Source organism: Somniosus microcephalus, chromosome 4, assembly GCF_052327205.1.
Source record: "Somniosus microcephalus isolate GS21.2 chromosome 4, FLI_Smic_1.0, whole genome shotgun sequence".
In the NCBI taxonomy this organism is placed as follows: domain Eukaryota; kingdom Metazoa; phylum Chordata; class Chondrichthyes; order Squaliformes; family Somniosidae; genus Somniosus; species Somniosus microcephalus.
The window spans coordinates 54,595,967-54,609,594 of record NC_140990.1 but is presented as its reverse complement, the minus strand read 5'-3'; the positions used below and the strand labels follow the sequence as shown (position 1 = coordinate 54,609,594).

The 13,628-nt window shown below is 48.8% G+C and overlaps 1 protein-coding gene and 1 pseudogene across 2 annotated transcripts in view; both read left to right on the top strand.

Moving 5' to 3' along the window:
- Window positions 1-13,628, top strand: part of LOC147118920 (uncharacterized) — a 33,832-nt gene continuing 20,204 nt past the window's right edge. The window contains exon 1 of one of the 2 annotated variants that reach the window (XM_085984670.1): window positions 1-85. The gene's annotated coding sequence lies outside the window, so the exon portion shown is untranslated. Of the gene's footprint in view, window positions 86-308; window positions 601-13,628 lie in introns of those variants that run through there. The other variant, XM_085984669.1, reaches the window with a different exon arrangement.
- LOC147118921 (uncharacterized) lies at window positions 5,100-11,866 on the top strand (annotated as a pseudogene).

The following is a 13,628-nucleotide window of genomic DNA, read 5'->3' as shown; positions in this document are numbered from 1 at the left end:
CTCGGATCCAGTCGGACGGAGTCGGTGCGAAGCATTCCGGGAAAGGCCTTGGTGTCAGTTCCAGAGTCGCGATCGGTGACGCAAAGTGAGTTTTCCCCGCTCCGATTGGGTGGAGAATCGCGCGGGGTGGGGGGAGGGGTGGATCGGGAGAGAATAAAGTGAAATAGAAAAACCTGAGAGTCCGCGAGGCCCCGGACTAAGCGGCGTCAGTTGGAAGGTGCACGTGATCTCCTCGGGGACACGTGACCCGGGCCCACGGCCTGATTGACGGGAGCTTCCGACCAATAGGGAGCGAGGCGGCGGCGTGTCCTCCAACCAATCGGGGAGCTCGAGGGGCGGGACTAGCGCCGGCTGATTGTCTGATCCGCAGGGCAGCGAGTTTCTCCAGTCCCTTGTTCCGGGCCCGGGGCGGCTGGGCCTTTATTCCCCTTATTGGACACAAGGCTCTTTGTCTCAGGCATAGGGTGGCCAACTAAATTTTAATTTAATTTGTTAAGTTTCATTTAATGTTTTTTTAAGTTACAGTTTATTTGTTTGTGGTCCCGACAAAAGAGTAAACTCATCTGCACACCGCAGGGACTGGAGTGCTTATCACCACAGGTAATGAAATGTTAATTTAATTATTAAGTTTCCTTTAATGTTTTAAGTTAAGTTACAGTTTGTTTGTTAGCACAAAAGAGTACACTCAGCTGCAATTCCTTTGAACCATAGCTTTATAGAACAAAAACAATCTTGCATAAGTTTTGAAATCTGTTATTATCTGTATAATTTTACCCTTTGTGGATTTGAGTTAGTAAAACTCTTCCACAAGTACTGCACGTGATAACCTTTGAAAGGTTCTGATCTTTGTAATTGTAATTTCTGAGCTTGATGGTCTCATTGATTTAATCTCTTGTTACTAACATACCTTGCACTATTTCTTTCTTCGAGATAATTATTTCAAATACTTCCATTATCAGGTCTTTAGCTGCTCTATTGATCCCTGTTAATGATCCTTTGTTAGGGGCTGGCGTTAGGGTGTAGGTTTAGGGGTTAGCGTTTGTGGCTCTTGGTTATTGGTTAGGATTGGGGTTAGTGGTTGTGGTTAGGAGTGGGGTTAGTGGTTGGGGCTAGTGGTTATTGGTTAGGATTGGGGTTAGTGGTTGGGGTTAGTGGTTGTGGTTAGGAGTGGGGTTAGTGGTTGGGGCTAGTGGTTATTGGTTAGGATTGGGGTTAGTGGTTGGGGCCAGTGGTTATTGGTTAGGAGTGGGGTTAGTGGTTGGGGCTAGTGGTTATTGGTTAGGAGTGGGGTTAGTGGTTGGGGCTAATGGTTATTGGTTAGGATTGGGGTTAGTGGTTGGGGTTAGTGGTTATTGGTTAGGATTGGGGCTAGTGGTTGGGGGTAGTCATTTGGAGGTTAGACTTGGGCATTAGTGATTAGGGTTAGAAACCACTATTAACAACACAGGTGTCACTGGATGCATCTTTTTTCATTTCATGTTTTTTAACCTCACACAGACGAGTCACAAAACAGCCTCATGAATTGTTCATTCAAGGAACCTTCTTTCTGGCTGGAGCCTGATTTTTCTCTCCTTTCACATCTCTACAGTTCTCAGAAAAATACATACACTTTGGGATTTGGGAACAAGAACAGGCGGATCCAGGTGTTGGGCTGGTTACATCCCAATCATCAGCCTGCCTGAAAACGGCTTCTGAAAATAACCTGTCACCATCTGAATCCACTGTCCTATCTTCATCTATTACCCGCCTTTCACCCTCACTGGAGCACTTTTCACCACCATGACCATTCTCCATACTGAGGCTCTCTGATTTCCATTTATAGTCTCAGTGAAAGTGGTCCCTGGATTTGGTGTCCAGATTCATTTCCAGCCATTTTGAGATGTCCCTTATCCTGACAACAGAAAGGCAACACACCCTTCGGGACTCTCGATCCTGACTAAAGACTACTATCTATCCTTCTAATTATAGAATCCCCTATACGACAATGTTTCCACTCTGCTCCTCCTCCTCAGGCAGTCCCTCGGAACCGTGGATGACTTGCTTCCACATTAAAAATGAGTTTGCAGGTGACTGATGAGTCCAATGCGGGACCTACAGTCTCTGTCACAGGTGGGGCAGACGGTGGTTGAAGGGGCGGGTGGGTGGGGTGTTTGGGTTGATGTGCGCTCCTTGCGCTGCCTGCGCTTGGCTTCCGCTTGCTCCCGGTGAAGAGACTCGAGGTGTTCGGCGCCTTCCCGGATGCTTCTCCACTTTGTGCGGTCTTGGGCCAGGGATTCCCAGGTGTCGGTGGGGATGTTGCACTTTTTCAAGGAGGCTTTGAGGGTGTCCTTGAAGCGTTTCCTCTGCCCACCTGGGGCTCTCTTGCCGTGCCGGAGCTCCGAGTGGAGCGCTTGTTTTGGGAGTCTCGTATCGGGCATGCGGACAATGTGACCCGTCCATCGGAGCTGATCGAGCGTGGTCAAAGCTTCGATGCTGGGGATGTTGGCCTGAGCAAGAACACTGATGTTGGTGCGCCTCTCCTGCCAATGGATTTGCAGGATCTTGCGGAGGCAGCGTTGGTGGCTTTGAGGTGCCTGCTGTACATGGTCCATGTCTCTGAGGCACACAGCAGAGTGGGTATTACTGCTGCTCTGTAGACCATGAGCTTAGTGCTGGGTTTGAGATCCTGGTCTTCAAACACTCTTCCTCAGGCGACCGAAGGCTGCACTGGCACACTGAAGGCGGTGTTGGACTTCGTTGTCGACGTCTGCCCTTGTTGACAGGCTCCCGAGGTATGGAAAGTGGTCCACGTTGTTCGAGACCTTGTCGTGGATTTTGATAACCGGGGGGCAGTACTGTGTGGTGGGGGCAGGTTGGTAGAGGACCTTTGTCTTCCAGATATTTAGTGTAAGGCCCTTGTTCTCGTACGCTTCGGTGAAGGTGTTGATGATGGTTTGGAGCTCGACCTCGGAGTGTGTATAGACGCAAGCGTCATCTGCATACTGTAATTCGACGACAGAGGATGGGACGGCCTTGGATCTGGACTGGAGGCGACGGAGGTTGAACAGTTTCCCGTTCTGTAAATTAGCTCCACTCCAGTGGGGAGCTTACTGAGTGTGAGATGGAGCATTGCAGCAAGGAAGATGAAGAGCGTTGGTGCGATGACACAGTCTTGCTTGACCCCGGTTCGTACGTGAATTGGGTCTGTGGTGGAACCGTTCGTCAGGATCATGGCTTGCATGTCGTCATGAAGCAGGCGGAGGATGGTGACAAACTTTTGAGGGCAGCCGAATTTGAGGAGGACACTCCATAATCCCTCATGATTGACAGTGTCGAAGGCCTTTGTGAGATCAAAGAAGGCCATGTACAGCAGTTGGTGCTGTTCCTTGCATTTCTCTTGTAATTGACGTGCGGTGAAGATCATGTCCATTGTGCCCCTTAGTGGGCGGAATCCACATTGCGACTCTAGGAGGAGCTCTTTGGCCACTGGGAGCAGGCGATTGAGGAGGATTCTTGCAATGACTTTCCCTGTGGCAGACAGCAGGGAAACTCCTCTGTAGTTACCGCAATCGGACTTGTCACCTTTCTTGAAGATGGTCACAATTACGGCGTCTGAGATCCCCTGGCATGCTCTCCTCCTTCCAGATAAGAGAAATGAGTTAATGAATTCACGCCAGTAGTGCTTCTCCGCCATGCTTTAGTGCCTCGGCGGGGATTCCATCTGCTCCTGAGGCCTTGTTGTTCTTCAGTTGTCAGATGGCCTTTTCAACCTCATGCCGGGCTGGGGTTGTGCTGAAATGGTGGCGGGTAGCATGCTGCGGGATGGAGTTGAGGACACTCGCGTCGAAGACAGAGTCGTGGTTAAGGAGATCTTCGAAGTGCTCCTTCCAGTGGGCACTGACTGCCTCTCTTTCCTTGATGAGTACCTCTCCGTTCTTGGCCCGCAGAGGGGTAGGGCCTTGGGTACTTGGGCTGTAGATGGTCTTGACTGCGCTAAAGAATCCACGCACGTCATGTTTGTCGGCTAGCTGCTGGATCTCCTGCGCTTTCTCCACCCACCATCTGTTCTTTAGGTCGCAAGTTTTTTGTTGGACCTCAGCCTTCAGGCGTCTGCAGAGCTGCTTTCTTGCTCTTGAGTTCTGTTGCTGTTTCCAGATCAGGAATGCCTTGCGCTTGCGGCTTATTAGCTCCTGGATCTCCTGGTTGTTCTCTTCGAACCAGTCTTGGTGTTTTCTGGTCGAGTGACCGAGCGTCTCTTCACAGGTGCTGATTATGGAGGCCTTGAGTGGAGACCAGGCACTGTGGACACTGTGTCTCTGCATCACTGGGAGTCGTCAGGTTGTTTGTGAGGCGCAGGCTGAATAGGGCTTTCTTAGCGGGGTCTTTGAGTGCTCTGGCGTTAATTTTCCTGCGGCATTGTTTCTGTTGCCACCGCTGTTTTGGGGCTACATTGATGGAAATGACAGAGCGGATTAGGCGGTGGTCTGTCCAGCAGTCATCAGCTCCTGTCATGGCACGGGTGATGAGGACGTACTTGCGGTCCCTCGCTCGGACGATGACACAGTCCAGCAGATGCCAGTGCTTGGAGTGAGGGTGCGGCCATGAAGCCTTGTACTTGTCTCTCTGATGGAACAAGGTGTTGGTTATGACAAGGCCATGTTCTGAGCATTTCGACAGGAGGAGGGTACCATTGGAGTTGGCTTTCCCTACCCCCTCTCTGCCGATCACACCACCTCAGAGGTCTGTGTCCTTTCCAACTCTGGCGTTAAAAGTCGCCAAGGAGGATCAGCTTGTCGCCCGTTGGGACTCGGGTCAGGGATTGTTCGAGGCTGGAGTAGAATTCCTCTTTGGTCTTGTCTGTGGCTTCCAGTGTTGGGGTGTACGCACTGATGACCGCAGCACACTGTTTCCGGGCTAGGGTGAGCTGAAGAGTCATGAGGCACACGTTTATACTGCTAGGAGAGTCTCTGAGACTCCCAACTAGTTCATTTTTTATGGCTAAGCCTACCCAATGGAGGCGGCGTTCTTCTTCAAGTTTGCCTTTCCAGAAGAAGGTGTAGCCACCACCTTGCTCCTTGAGCTGGCCTTCCCCTGCCCGCCGGGTCTCACTTAGGGCGGCAATGTCGAAACGACTGAGCTCCCGGACAACGATAGCAGTACGGTGTTCCGGTCTGTCACTGTTGGGGCTGTCCATGAGGCTCCTGACGTTCCAGGTCCCGAACTTCATTTTAAAGGGTGGGAGATGCCTGTGCATGAATTCTTTCAACGTGGGTCCCTGGATTTGGTGTCCAGATTCATTTCCAGCCATTTTGAGATATCCCTTACCTGACAACAGAAAAGCAATACACCCTCCGGGACTCTCGATCCTGACTGTAAAGACTACTATCTATCCTTCTAATTATAGAATCCCCTATATGACAATGTTTCCACTCTGCTCCTCCACCCCTTGGACAGCCTCCTGTTCCACGGTGCCTTGGGCAGCATTCTAGCTGTCCTTCCCAGTCTTTCTCCTGATCCTCACAGGTATTGAGTACTTTGTACCTGTTGGACAGGCGCAGTGTCTGCTGGACTTCCTTCACTACTTCTCCTACATTCCCCTTACCCGGCTGACTGACAGTCACACTCTCCCCTTCCTGCACCTGTGCTTTCTTCTGGTGTGTGACTGTACTCGAGTAAATTATCCAGTAATTCCTGCTCCTCCCTTTATATGTCGGAGTGTCTCTAGCTCGGACTCCAGCTCACTGACTCTGAGCTGGAATGTCATGAGGCAGAGACATTTGCTGCAGATGTGGCAGTCTGGGACAGTCTCGTTGTTCACAAACTCCCACATACTACAATCCCCACACACTGCCTGGGCTTTATTAATGAATGAATTCATTTTTTGTTATCTGTAGTTTACTTCTTGAACTGTGATTAATTACTTTGCTATTTATCAGTTATGAGCATCTTTAAAAGCAGTTAGAATTTAAACACTTACCTCATTTTCCTTTGACTTACACTTACTTGCACTAATAAATTCTTACTAAGTCAAGCTTAACACTAACCACTAGAGACTAAACACACAAAGGGATATTGCTGCTCTTACTGATATACTTATGTTAATTTGCTCTGCTGTGTGTTGATTATAACGTCACTTTTTCAGTGTCCTCCGGTGCGATTATTTATTATTTACTGTTGCTCCTGGTTTAAATTACTGAGCACCTCCTTCCCCCTCAGCATCCAATTCCCATTCTCACCAAATTCCCCTTACCACTCTGTTTAGCAAGCCACTCCGTTTAGTAGATTCTCCAGCTCTGTGCCACACCGCTCATCCTCCTCTTGTTCCCTCCTCCAAAGGTATCTCTGACCTCAGCTATTCCACTCACTTTTCCTCCACATTCTTTGACTAAAATGGCGGTAGATGTTACCCAGAACACTCCGCACGAGAATAGGCCCTATCAATGCTGCAGGGTCGCTGTGCGCAGGCGCGGGGAGGGCACGGTGCGGGGCGGGTCCCGCGCGTACGCAGTGCCGCCAGTCGGGTAATGGTGGTGGAAGGTGGAGAGAAGATTCCGGAGCGGGAAGGAGGTGGCGGAGCGCAGGGGAGCAATCGAACCAGCGGGGAGGCTTTATAAACACCCGGGGTGGGCCTCAGGCCCCGAACAAGAGCCTCCGGGCCGGGCGTTTGCCCCGAGCGGGGCGGCAGTTGCAGGGCTTTCTCCCGGTGACAGGCCCGGGTTAACGGCCGCCATCTTGAGAGGCTTAGGGGGCAGCAGGGCGCATGCGCGGCCCCCTTGGCCAGGAACCAGGAGGAGAGAATCTTGTCAATTTCTATCCTGGACTCGCAGTGATGGCTTTTGTAAACTCCTTTTACAGGCTGTGAAAAGGGCAGCATTTACACACCGCAAACTCAGACCAAACATCAAGATCTGACAGAGTCACTCCATTCATCAGGACCTGAATATCATCGGCCTTTGAATATCATCGGCCTTTGAATGTGGAAGGAGAAATATTTGTCTGTTCTGTCTGTGGGAAAAGATTTCAAACATCAGTGTGACTGGAAAAGCGCCAAGACTCTCACACCCAAGTGAGAGTGTTCCAGTGCACTGACTGTGGAAAGAGCTTTAACCAGTTACGCAGCCTGAAAAATATCACCCCATTATTCACAGTGAGGAGAAACCGTACACGTGTTGTGTGTGCAGACGAGGCTTCAACTGATCGTCCAACCTGGAGAGACACAAGGACACCCACACCATGGAGAAACCCTGGAAATGTGGGGACTGTGGGAAGGGATTCAATTATCCATCTGAGCTGGAAACACATCGACGCAGTCACACTGGGGAGAGGCCGTTTACCTGCACCGTGTGTGGGAAGGGATTCACTCAGTCATCCAGCCTCTATACACACCAGCGAGTTCATACTGGAGAGCGACTGTTCACCTCCATTGAATGTGGGAAGGGATTTACTGCTTTATCAACCCTCGTCACACACCAGCGAGTTCACACTGATAAGAGACCTTTTTAAATGTTCTGACTGTGAGAAGAGTTTTAAAAGCACAAAGGATCTGTTGACACACCAACAAGTTCACACTGGGGAGAGGCCGTTCACCTGCTCACTGTGTGGGAAGGGATTCACTCAGTCATCCCACCTCACCGAACACCGACATGTTCACACTGATGAGACCTTTTGAATGTTCTGACTGTGAGAACAGCTTTAAAAGCACAAGTGGTCTGCTGAAACACCAACGCACTCACACTGGGGAGAGCCCATTCACCTCCATATGTGGGAAAAGATTTACTGATTCATCCTACCTGCTGACACACCAGCGAGTTCACACTGGAGAGAGGCGTTCACCTGCTCCACGTGTGGGAAGGGATTCACGGATTCCTATAACCTGTTGGCACACCAACCTGTTCACACTGGGGAGTGGCCATTCACCTGCTCCATGTGTGGGAAGGGATTCACTGATTCATCCAACCTGCTGACACACCAGCGAGTTCACACCGGTGAGAGGCCGTACACCTGCTCCGTGTGTGGGAAGGGATTCACCCAGTCATCCTCCTTACTGAGACACCAGCGAGTTCACAACCGACTGCAGAGGTTGGATTCTACTGTTATTGCTGCTGTTAATCACATCCAGGACTGAACCAGGATGATTCTGACAATTGGGGTTTGTTTCTGCTGATGTTAAACTCCAGCCCAGTTATAGGGTTATTAATATTCTGGATAAATGTCAAATAAATCAGCTTTGTTTCAAACACACTCTGTCGAGTCTGTGATGTCTCCATGATAAGAGGAGACTAATTGATGTCCTGTTACTGACTGCTCCATTTTTGGGCTGTTTCTCCTTTCTTTGGATTATTTCGGTTCTGATCTAATCGGCCTTCTACCATCCTGGGAGTCCCACGATACAACGATAATGGAATTGTTGACTAATCACAGCGATCAATCTCTATCAATGAGTCTACAACAGACCCAGACATGAGGTGAGGAAAACCCCAGTGGTGCAGAGCTTTAGGAGCCATCGGACCAAAGTCACCTCTTCCTCCCGAGCATTCTACACTGACCACACGTCATGTCTCAAATTACTCACACACTGTCATAGATACATAGATACATAGAAGATAGGAGCAGGAGTAGGCCATTCGGCCCTTCGAGCCTGCTCCGCCATTCAATGAGATCATGGCTGATCATCCAAATTCAGTACCCTGTCCCTGCCTTCTCCCCATATCCCTTGATCCCTTTAGCCTGAAGAAATATATCCAACTCTTTCTTGAATATATTTAACGAATTGGCCTCCACTGCCTTCTGTGGCAGAGAATTCCACAGGTTCACCACTCTCTGGGTGAAGAAATTCCTCCTCATTTCAGTCCTAAATGGCTTACTCCTTAGACTATGACCCCTGGTGTTGGACTCCCCGGCCATCAGAAACATCCTTCCTGCATCTAGTCTGTCCAGGCCTGACAGAATTTTATAGGTTTCGATGAGATCCCCTCTCAATCTTCTAAACTCCAGTGAGTATAAGCTCAATCGACACAATCTCTCCTCATACGTCATTCCTGCCATCCCAGGTATCAGCCTGGTGAATCTTCGCTGCACTCCTTCCATGGCAAGAACGTCCTTCCTCAGGTAAGACGACCAAAACTGCACACAATACTCAAGGTGTGGTCTCACCAAGGCCCTGCACAACTGCAGCAAGACATCCTTGTTCTTGTACTTGAACCCTTTTGCTACGAAGGCCAACATACCATTTGCCTTCTTAACGGCCTGCTGCACCTGCATGCTTACCTTCAGCGACTGGTGTACAACAACACCCAGGTCTCTTTGCACTTCCCCTTCTCCCAATCTATTGCCATTCAAATAATAATCTGCCTTCCTGTTTTTGCCACCAAAGTGGATAACCTCGCATTTATCCATGTTATAGTGCATTTGCCATGTTTCTGCCCAATCACCCAACCTGTCCAAATCGTGCTGGAGTTTCACGACATCCTCCTCACAGCATACCCTCCCCCCCCCCGCCACCAGCTTTGTGTCGTCTGCAAATTTGGAGATATTACATCCAATTCCCTCGTCCAGATCATTAATATATATTGTGAACAGCTGGGGTCCTAGGACCGATCCTTGCGGTACCCCACTAGTCACTGCCTGCCACTCGGAAAATGACCCGTTTATTCCAACTCTTTGCTTTCTGTCCGCCAACCAGTTCTCTATCCAAGTCAATACATTGCCCCCCCATCCCATGTGACTTAATTTTGCACGCTAATCTCTTATGCGGGACCTTATCGAAAGCCTTCTGAAAGTCCAAATACACCACATCCACTGGTTCTCCCGTATCTATTTTACCAGTTACATCCTCAAAAAATTCCAGTAGATTAGTCAAGCATGATTTACCTTGTAAATCCATGTTGAATTTGTCCGATCCAGTCACTGCTTTCCAAGTGCTCTGCTATTACATCTTTTATAATGGACTCTAGCATTTTCCCCACTACCGATGTCAAGCTTACCGGTCTATAATTCCCCGCCTTTTCTCTACCACCTTTTTTGAATAGTGGGGTAACATTAGCTACCAGCCAATCCATGAGTACCGTTCCAGAGTCTATCGAGTTCTGGAAGATGACCAGCAATGCATCTACTATTTCGAGGGCCACTTCCTTAATTACCCTGGGATGTAGATTATCAGGCCCTGGGGATTTATCGGCCTTCAGTCCCATCAATTTTCCTAACACCATTTCCCTACAAGTACTGATTTCTTTCAGTTCCACCCTTTCATCAGACCCTATGCTCCCCGGCATCTCTGGGAGGTTATTTGTGTCCTCCTTTGTGAAGACAGAACCAAAATATGTATTTAGTTGGTCTGCCATTTCTTTGTTCCCCATTATAAATTCCCCCGATTCTGACTGCAAGGGACCTATGCTTGACTTCACCAATCTTTTTCTCTTCACATATCTATAAAAGCTTTTACAGTCAGTTTTTATGTTCTCTGCAAGCTTACTCTCATTCTATTTTCCCTTTGTCCTCCTTTGTTGAATCCTAAACTGCTCCCAATCCTCAGGATTATTGCTTTTTCTGGCCAATTTATATGCCCTCTCCTTGGACCTTATGCTGTCCCTAATTTCCCTTAGCCACGGTTGGGTCACCTTTTTTGTTTTATTTTTATGCCAAACTGGGATGAACAAATTCTGTAGTTCATCCATTTGGTCTTTGAATGTTTGCCATTGCCTATCCACCGTCAACCCTTCGAGTGCCATTCCCCAATCAATCCTACCCAACTCGCTCCTCAGACCATCATAGTTTCCTTTATTTAAATTGAGGACCCTAGTCTCCGAGTCAACTACTTCATTCTCCAATCTTATTCTATGAATGAAATCGGTCCAATTTACATTGGAATGAATCAACACTAACTGCTTCCACCGTCTCCCTAGGGAGCCTGTCCCATAGATTGACCACTCACTCACTGAAATATTGTTTCCACAGATTGGATTTGAATTTACCCCCTTCAAGCGCAGGCCGTGTCCTCTGGTTCTACTGTTCTGGACAGGGTGAAATAACTTGTCGTGCTCTACATTATCCAGTCCCTTTTTGGAATCCTCAAAACAGCAATCCTATCACCTCTCCACCTTCTCTTTCCAGTGTGAACAGGCCCAGTTTACATAACCTGGACATGTTGGCTCGATACTCAGTTAAATTCTGACACAAACCCTTTGATGCTTCTTAAATTGCATTAACCGACACTACACGGAATCCTAGAATGATACAGCACAGAAGGAGGCCATTTGGCCCATCGTGCCTGTGCGGCTCTCTGAAAGATCCATCCAATTACAAAAGCAAAATACTGCGGATGCTGGAAATCTGAAATAAAGAGAGAAAATGCTGGAAATCCTCAGCAGGCTAGGCAGCGTCTGCGGAGAGAGAAACAGGGTTGGTTCAGGTCACTGACCTTCCGTCAGAACCTTTCATCACACATAATTTAATGTATTACTCTGGTTTAAGCTTATATTGTGGTTAATAACGGGACACTGTTGTTTCTCCTGACCTGATTACAGTTTCCAACCAGTCGATTCAGTGGAATATCCTGTCCTATCAGTGTTGCCATGGCGACCTGTCTGCAGTGAAACGCCTGTTTGACTTCTTGAAAGTGCAAAGTATCTGCGGACACACCAACACACTCTCTCACTGGGGAGAGGCCGTTCACCTGCTCCATGTGCGGGAAGGGATTCAGTCTATCATCCAACCTGCGGACACACCAGTGAGTTCACACTGGGGAGAGGGCGTTCACCTGCTCCGTGTGTGGGACGGGATTCACTCTGTCACACCACCTGCTGACACACCAACGAGTTCACAAGTGACGGCAGGGTTGGATTCTGCTGTTATTGCTGCTGTTAATCACGTCCAGGACTGAACCACGTTCATTCTGACAGTTGGGGTTTGTTTCAGCTGATGTTAGTAACCCCTATAACTGGGCTGGAGTTTAATCTGTAGCAATGTCAAATAAATTAGCTTTGTTTCACACACGCGCAGTGTGTCGGGTCCTTGATATCTCGACAATAAGACGAGCTGATTGAGGATTTGTTACAAACTGAGTGGAATCCATCTGAGAACTGAGTTCCCACAACTTGTTAAAAGATGGATCTACAAGATGTCCAAGTCTGACCGGACAGAAAATTCTATTATATCACAGGGTCCATTTCAACCCTCCAGGGCAGTGAGCCCTGTAATATTGGATTTTAACCTATGGGAAATATTCTGATAATCTGTTATTGTCACGGGGCAAAGCAGCCTTGTTACTTTAACATAAATTTAATCAAACTCAATGGACAATCCGATCTCCAAAGGGAAATGTCTCCTTAAAGCTGACGGTGTCGGCAGTTCTGCAGCTCATTTCTCAGTGTGAGCGTGTCAGAATGAAAAGCTTTAACAACAGCCGATGTTTCACAAAGGGAGACCTCACCAGACCAAAGGCCATTGGTGGAGTTTAATGGGCTGTTTGCGTCACTGGGCTACAGGAGGCCATTTTTAACTGAAGGAAAACTGGTCACAGCAAACAGAGAGTTTAACAGACTGTCCCTGGTCCACTCGAACCCCCACCTTCTCTCTCTCACTATTTATGGGCACTGCTGCAGTAATTGCTCCTCTGACCTTTCCTCTCTTGTACCTCCTACACCCCTAATACACGGCCCGACACAATCTCCCTCCCCTGACATCCTCACTGTGCTGGAATCCACACCAGTCTCCCCATCTGCTCCTTGTTCTCTCCCTGGATCCTAAAACTACTGAACTCACTCTTTCCCTCCTGAAGTCTACAGGCTCTAAAACTGAAGCTCTGTGTCCCTCAGTCCCGACTCCTTGATTTACCTCCCCTTCTCTCCTCCTCTTTCCCCCTTGGTTGTGTTCCACACTCTGGGCCTTGGGCCTTCCCCGGGGATTCTCAGTATGAACAGGTGGGATGTGTTTGGAGACAGGGTGTCCCGGCTCTCCACCTTTAAAGGGACAAGGAGACGACCAGCTGGGCTGAATGGCCCTGCTTTATGACATCACTGCAGTGCCTAGCAACCAGCCCCCCTGAGCCCTGCTCATTATGGGCTGGGTTTAGCTCAGTGCTGTTACAGGAAGGGAAACAGGAGCAGGATTCGCCCCGTGTGGAGCCCAGGATTAATGGGGAGAGGTACAGGATCAATTTATACCTTATTGAGTGAGAAATGTCATTGTTCCGGACACTCCCTGTCCCTCGGTATCTGTGTCGGGGAGCGGCTGATGGGTTTACTCTGTATCTAATCCGTGCTGTACCCGACTGGAGAGTGTTTGATGCTGACACTAGGGGCTCAGCTCCACGACCACAACATTTAACCCAAAGATGATCTGATAAACCCATCAGCTTCTCCCCTGGACACAGGTCCTGAGGGACAGGGAGTGTCTCTGATATTTTGGTCGGTGTCGTTGATCAAGTTTAAACACCTCGTTCACATCTCCTCTCACCCTGCTTTGTTCTAATGAGAAGTGCCCCAGTTTCTCTCGTCTCTCCTGGGAAAGAGAAGTTCGCCTCAGTTAGAAACTCAAACAGGCGCTTCACTGCAGACAGGTCATCATGAGGAAACATTTCTTTACCCAGCGAGTTATTATGATCTGAAATGCACTGCCTGAAAGGGTGGAGGAAGCAGATTCAAGAGTAACTT